An 8,100-nucleotide genomic window follows, 5' to 3' on the forward strand; every position below is an offset into this window, starting at 1 on the left:
AGGGGCCAGATTTTTCAAACGTATCATTGTGCACCTGCCTGCAACCCATAACCTTCCTTCCCCCACCCCTGCACGAGCTGGAGAGGCGCAGAACAGCCATTGGAGGTCTGGCCCTCAGTGCTTGTCCCCCATGACCCTTGTGGGGTTTCTGGGTGCAGCAGGCTGCCTTTTCCGAACACATGATCAACATGGAGTTTGCGCAGATGCTATTAAGCCTGCAGCACAGCGATATCCATCACTGCCTGCCTAATTCCACACTATTCCCTTCAGCAGAGGAAAGCTTTTCCATTACTCCATTTAGGTCCTGCTAAGGCCTTTCATTGTATCCCCACTCATGCCGTATGCAAGACAGCCCCACGTATCAAGCCTAGGCCAGAGGGAACTAGAGGTAATGCAGACACAGGAGATTGTATTTGCAACCCGCTCAGGCTTGATGGGCTGTGCCAGGGTGAGCAATTTTAAGAAATGACACCAACCACCTTCTGCCATTACACCTTCATACCCTGGGCTACTGGGAGCTCTCAGGACTGCGGGCAACTAACGATGCCGGCGCTAAGGCCCAGAAGCTGCCCAAACCAGCTCTTGACACACACAGTGTAAGAACGGCCAGACTGGGTCAGATCAGTGGTCCAGCTAGCCCAGTAGCCTGTCTTCCAACAGGCCAGTGCCAGGTGCTTCAGAGGGAATTAATGAGTGATCCATCCCGTTGTCCAATCCCAGCAGCTGGCAGTCAGAGGCGTAGGGACACCCAGAGCATGGGGCTGTCTCTGCGAACATTCAAGGGTGAGGGTTCAAGGGAGAACTTACTGCAGCAAGAGAAAGGCTGCAGGGATCCTGTTTGCCTGGGTTTTGGTCTCAATTGATTACAGAAACTTTTGGGGACGGGGAGGAAGGAATCTGCACAACTGCTGCTATCTTTGTCATTGTGTATTCACTCAGATCAGACCAGACCCTCCAGCTTCAGAAGAAGCAGAAAGAAATTACCATGAATCCAGCCAGTGTGTTTTGGCCCTGGAGAGAAGTAGCCCTTGAACAAGTTTCAAGGCAGCTCGTGGCTCAGGAATGTGCTATTGAAGGAGTTCCAAACAGAGCTAATTAAGCAGCTTCTCTCAGGTTGCAGCGAAGTAGAGGGGCTGGTTACTGCGGAGGAATCCTGCCACTCGAAATGGATTGAGCCCAGGAACTGGAATTTCTTTGCAGCGAACCCAGTGACAGCCTTTGGATAAATTACATCCTCCAGCCCCAAGAAGGAGATTTCTCCCTGCCCCACCAAAGATAGGCAGAAGCAAATATCTTCACAGAGCTGCAGCAGAATCCTTAACGGAGTTCGTGTGATGAATGTGTTAGTGGTCATGGCTGCGGGTGAGGAGAAAGGGGAATGAAATTGCAGGAGCTGTACGTGTCAGGCTCTGGGCAGCTGGTGTCAAGGATTATAGAAAGCACATTCCACCAGCTCCAAGAATGATTTAATGCTTTTCAGTCCCTGTAAATATATCTTTTACATAAATTATTTACTGCCATAAGCTTTGACATATGCATTATTTACCTGAGTGAGAACAAGAATCACAGCTCAACCCTTAGCATAAGCCAGTTAACTTCAGGGTTTTTTTTTCCTTCCTCATGTAAACTGAAGGGCTTAAACCAGTGTAAAAATAACAGTTTGAAATCCCTGCTCCTTCACCCAGAGGTGTAAATACAAAGGCCCAGCTCTTCACAATTGTACATGTGCTATTCCAGGTCTAATTTACATGCATAATTATTGCAACTGCACAAGTACATTCAATTGGACAGCTACCAGGGTGTTTGTATGGTTGCTGCAACGGCAAGCAAAACAAACACACACATCTGTACCTGCAGAGCGCTGAAAATCTGATTCCAGTCAGAAGAAGTTGAAAAGCTTTTCAGTCACTCGGATCTCCATTCAGACATACAGAAACCTGTGTCTCGACAGCAGATCTTGAAAAGGGCCCGATCCTGCAGCCTTTACTCATGCAAGAGCTCCTATTGACTACCATAGTTTTGCCCAGAATCATCATAGAATCATAGAATATCAGGGTTGGAAGGGACCTCAGGAGGTCATCTAGTCCAACCCCCTGCTCAAAGCAGGACCAATCCCCAATTTTTGCCCCAGATCCCTAAATGGCCCCCTCAATCATTTAAGTCCCTCCTTACATGACTTGAGTTGCTTATAAATGTAACCGTTCTGCCAAGCAGAGTTGGTAGGAAGAAGGGCTGGGTTCAGTATCTAGGGGTTCCTCTTAACAATACAAAACAGAACCAGCTTGAGCCCTCACTCAGTAACCTGCGAAAGTGAACCACCCCCCCGGTGCCTCTAAGAAGCAATACTTAATAAAAAGGGAAAAGGACCGGAGTATTCATTGGGAAAACACCACAACCATAACTCTCAAACATCACTAAGAGCAACCACCACCCCAGAGTTCACTGGGCGGTGTCCTTTGCCTCTGTTTCTCACCTTGCGGCCTGAAAGTCCAACAGATGTTCCTTGGACGGGCCACTGCCCTCTCCCTCCACTGCACCGCGCTCACAGTTGCTGTCCTTGGTCAGCGAAGACCCAGAGTTCAGGGGGGGTGAGGCATCAAGCAACACCTCAGCTGGTGCAGCCACCATTACATCCAGGCTGCCTCTCCCCTGTGACATCACGCTCTGAGGTTCCAGCACTTGCCCCAGCTCTCAGCAATTGCAGCTCGCAGTGATTTCAGCAGGTAGTGGGGAACCGGGAACCTGTCCGGCACCAGGTCTCAGGCTCAGCACCCGGCTGTCACTGGTTGGGTCAGTGATCACTAGAGCTGAAAACAGGGACGCTCAGTGGAATCCAGTCAGCTCTGTCTTTACACAGTGGATAGGAGAGGATCAAATGGTACCTAGGCACAGCTCACACCACCATGCAGGAACACTTGGCCCCACCCTCTCCCCCTTTCATTGGGATTTGGCATGCCTGCCCCTTGCTTAGTGAGGATCAGTTTGGGGTGAGCCCCTCAATCGGGCAAGCTAAGTACAATTCTGCTGCCCTTTGCTCATACAATAAGGATAACATTTCATTACCTTTGCACTCAATACTGAAGTGATTTGTAACCTACTACCAGCCAAAATTGATCACTTTGGCAAAGTAGCTCCATCATGCTCTGCATCTAGGTAGAGGAGGAGTGTTCACGCAAATATGGTCTGTTCCTGAAACCTTCTTCCCCCAGCGCATCACTAGACATTAGGGGAGAGCTCATTCAGACCCTGCTTACATAAATGTCAGCCCAGACAGAAGAAGGGAAACCCAGAGTTCTGAACTCTGGTCTTTGCTAGAAAATAAAGGATACATTACTTTGTTTTAAAATTACTTTGTAGTTTAAGATGTTTAAGATTTGGGAGCTTGATTTTCAGGCATTTCACATGCACCACTAGAAACAAAGCAGATACATTTAGGGACAGGAGGGGAGCACTGTATTCCTTCAAATGAGCAACAGGCCTGTGAACACACATGCAGCTGCAGATGTCTATAAACATGCCTGCGCTTGTTTAAAGGGCCCGATCCAAAACCCACTGAAGTTAACAGGACACTTTCCACTGACTTCGATGGACTTTGGATCAGGCCTTGTGTGTCCTAGTGTGACTTAGTATGTGCATGCACATCCCGAGCTGGTTTTCTACAGCACCTTAACTCCAAAGGTGGTGTGAATTCAATAGCAATTAGGTAAGGGAGGTGAAGCTTGTAAAGTGGCTCTATCTTATAAAAGCCAAAAGGTCACCAGCAATAGACAGCTTCAAAAGAGCGTCCTGGGAGCAGGCTTTGTTTTTTTAGAGGTTCTATTTAAACATGTAATGCCATACAAGAATAAGGGCAGCAGCATGAAGGCCAGTTTCTAGTTCTTGGACATGGGTGTGTTATGATCAGTCACTTCCTAGCGAGCAGGAGAGTTTCACAATCCGAAACTAAATATGGCTGATTACAGCCAAAGGTAACAATGCTGACCTGCTACTTTAAAATCAAATCCTTAAAAAGAGATTACAGGTCCATCCATGTTAAACAAAACAGAAAATATGCCCACTGAAAGGTAACCTTAGAGCATGTCACACTGGGGCAGTGATCAAGGAGACCCTCACTTGGAAACAACAGAGGTGGGGCAGCATCCAGCACCGCAAAGGGGAAGCACAAGCTTCCTGAACACAGGGGAGGAGCAGAACCTGCTCAGAGAAGGGGGGAGGGAAGTATGCAGCAGAAGTATGTGAAAAATGTGCAGTTATTAGAAAGGGAGAGGAATAACAATGAACCAGATATGGAGGAGGAGCACAAGAGAAAGTCCTGTGATTTCTCACCTCTTGGAGGAGACTGCCACTGCAGTGAGAATGCTTGTCAGGGGAGTGGGAACACTTCTACAGCTAAGACTGCCAACCACAAACAGAACACTCTGAGTTATTAAACTCTGAGCAGTACTCTCTCTCTCACACACACACACTCACTCACACACACACACACACACACACACACAGAGCTGTGTTTACTCCTTACAAATAAAGCTCAGCAGACCTATGAAGGGGTCTCACATAAACATACACAAAAAAACTAGGCAGAAATCAAGAGGTGTAAATTCTAACATGAGAAAGTGAGTTTTTGCCAGAGTCTATTATAAACCATGAGAAATGCAGGCAGAACTCTGCTTGGGAGGAGGGAGAGGAAATTGGCTGCTTTAATACTAAATAAATAAAAATCAAGTCTCTCAGGCACTGAAAAGGAAAAGGCATTTTAAAAAGGAAATGAGATAGCAGCATGAGTCTGACTCTCCGTTGGTTTTATCAAATGTGGCACAGATTAGCTTCCCACACAGAAACATGGCAGAACATGAACAATCTCAGCCCACTGAATCTACCCAGGAGTGCAGCAAAAAGGCACTTTTGCCCTCAGAAAGCTGACTCTGTTAATGAACGGACCTCCCAGCAGTAGGAGTTGCAGAGGTGAGAATTCCCTCCCTCCCCTGCAGGGAGTAGCTCAGAGTGAAGCATACAAGGCCTGCAACAATAGGTTAAAAAAGGCAACTCGCCATCCCACTTGTGAGAACCATTGTGCACTCTCCAGCCCAGTTTCACCTTCTACTTTCATCCCCTCTGGTGTATTTTGAACTTTTCTGTCTCCAGCAAGCCTCACTAATTTTCCTTTGTCTATTGAAGACGATCAGCTTCAATCAGGCAGATGCCACGTACGGGATAGCCAGGCAACTCTACAAGCTCTGCCATGTCAACAGTAGTAGTTCTAGAAGATCTATAGCCAGGCTAACAATATTTGCACTTCTCTGCTCAGGCAAACTCTACATAGCCCCACAGTGTGAGATGCTGCAGATATAACCAAAGCTACCACAAGATGAGGACTACACATTAATAGGAAAGCCTGAGAGAAGAAGGGAAGGAGAATTAGCAGAGCAAGGTGACAGGGGAGTGAGTACATTAAACTAGGCTTCACAAATGTGTGTGATAGAGAGTTAAGTCTTGCAAAGCTCCTCGGCTATTAAGAGCTGAAAGCTCGTGGGCAGTTCAAAGACAGAGATGCTTGGCAGCAGTAAAACCCTCTGCTTTGGAGAGGTAATACAGTCTTCATAATGGAAAAGCTGCTCAGGGAACATGGTCTGAAATCAAACCCCCTCTCCCTTCCCCTCCCACCCATCTGCCCCAAATAATGAAACCATCACAGCACATGGGATTTCAAAGGTTCTCGTAGAAACCAGGCTACAAATCTATTTCAGTTGTCCAGGAGAACCAGACTAATCACAGCCCTAGTCTGAAGCAATCTAATCTGAATCATGCTGACTTGCTGACATGTATTTAATAACCCTGCATGCATTATGGCACACCCAGCCAGAGACAAAAATGACAGAGAGCCTCCTGCTTCAGTTTTCTTGGAAAACCACCACCAGTTAGAGGGGAAACGGAAGATTTATCTTCCCAGCCTCTTCCTTTACTAAACTCCTCTAGCTCCGCTCAGGAAGCTGCACCCTCTGCGGCACGTGGCTAATTACGTATGCCCTCTCCCTAAAGGGCAAGATGAGGTGAGCCCGCCATTTGGTGGCATTACATCACAAGAAGCCAGGCTCATTTGGGACAGACAATTGTGAGATCCAAGTTCTCCTCTGACAAATCGCTTTGAAACAAATGTCCTGGCATGAGGCAGCTATGGCTGTACTCTGGCTGTGGCGAAAAATCCACCTTCAAGCTCCTTTTAGTGCTGATCACGCAGACGCCTTATCCTGAAATATGGCACATCACCGCTTCCGGCATTAAACAATCGGTGCAAAACCCCAACTCCATAACTCAGAGTGGCTCACCGTCAGTGGAACAGCAAATACTGCCAAGATGTTAATGCCAAATTAGCTGAAGATTGTTCTGCACAGAGCAAACCTGCTAGCAACACACCCCCAAAGCGCAAAAGCAGATGCCAGCTGTTCCTCAACAACATGGACAATTTCATGCATCATGTTAGAAAGGGTCAGAAGACATTTTCCTATTTTTTTAATGGTCACTTTCACAATAATTTACAACGTTTGCCGTTACGTACATTATGTATCCATTTAATCATGAAAAATGCTAATTCATTCAACCCCCGGTAGAGTAAGTGCTGTCCAAATGCCCTTGCTAAGGTCCGCTACTCACTCCTCTGTTGTGCTTGACGCACCTAGCTAAGCGAGTTTCCCATGCTGAACTTGTGGAATCTGCTGACCCCTCCCCCGCGTAGGCGTGCCTAGTGTTTGTTCTCTGCTCATTGCAAGTACCAAAACTGGGGAACAGGAAACCGTGAAGCATCGGGGGAGGTAGGGTTACAGTGCTCGAGCTCTACGCTCCAGCATGACTAAGCCTGGATAATGGGACACATGTTCTAACAACTCACGGGGTCACAATTCAGGTACTTGCATCACAGCGAGACTACTGGTCTCAGTGTAGCATCGAATTAGCTGGCGTCACAAAGCTGATGGTTCAGCACAGCTGCAGGCTCTGCACGGGATAAGTCCAGAACACGGAGTCAGGCGTGAGATGCACTGGGACATGAGGTGCACTAGCTGGCAAACCTGCATGAGCTACACCTGGCTCAAGCTAATCCCATTAGTCCCTCATTTCTAGGAGCACCGAATTTACTCACGAGATTCTTAATAAAAGAAGAGACCTGAGCCCAAAATGCAAACAATAAAACAGACAAAGGTGTATAGCTAAACTGGTCCTCAACAAATGTGAGAAAGTAAATTTAAGGGTTAATCTCTTCCCCACAGCCTTAAATTACACCCTGGCCATTCCCAGTATCTCAACAATTCATTTTTAAAATTCCTTGCCAAAAATCTCTACTTTCCATTAAGTTAAAGTGTATTCATTTTTATCACTTTTCACTTCCATTCACTTCCACAGCAGATCCAGCATCCTGCCCTCTTGGGGCGGAAACCAAGGAGCAGGCTGTACTTCCCAAAGCCATGAAGCAGCCCAGCACGCAGCAAGGCAAAACTGCAGACAGCCAGTCTTGCTTAGTGGAGAGAGGGGAGAAAACAAGAGACCAGGCTGGGTGCTGTGAGGTAGAGCCCTACACAGGGCTGTTTTTTAATCCCGTTCCCGCTAGTATGGTGATGGGTCCTGCAGGACCCCAGTCCTCCGCAGGGCTCTCCTGTGAGGAATGTCAGAACTTTGTAGCGGGGGCAGGGGGAAATCAGAACTTGAACTTTACTTCTGAAAAAGGATGAGAAAAGCATTAACCTTACGCCTCTGCATGCAAATCCAAGCTTTAACCCACATACAGTACAAGAGAACCGTGGCTTCCCAAGGATCTATCGGCTAGTGCTGGTGTTACACCAATGTCAGTGTCAGCCTGGCAATCAGATCACCCATTTATGGGATGGTTTTTATTTAACACACTGAAACAAAGGAAGCGTTTTGCATAAGGCCTGGGAGGAGCGAAGAGTAATGGGTTGCTATGAGTCGTTCTTCCCCAGCATGGACGGAAACTACTTCCTTTGAGCTCCCTTTCACCAGACTTCCCTCCCACTCTGCAGTCAGTAACGTGATCCATAAAGCACCTTTGACAACTCCAGTGGGAGAATTTCTGGCACAATAGGCTGCAGCCCC

This window comes from Lepidochelys olivacea (genome assembly GCF_965140295.1).
Source record: "Lepidochelys olivacea isolate rLepOli2 genome assembly, chromosome: 13".
NCBI lineage: Eukaryota > Metazoa > Chordata > Testudines > Cheloniidae > Lepidochelys > Lepidochelys olivacea.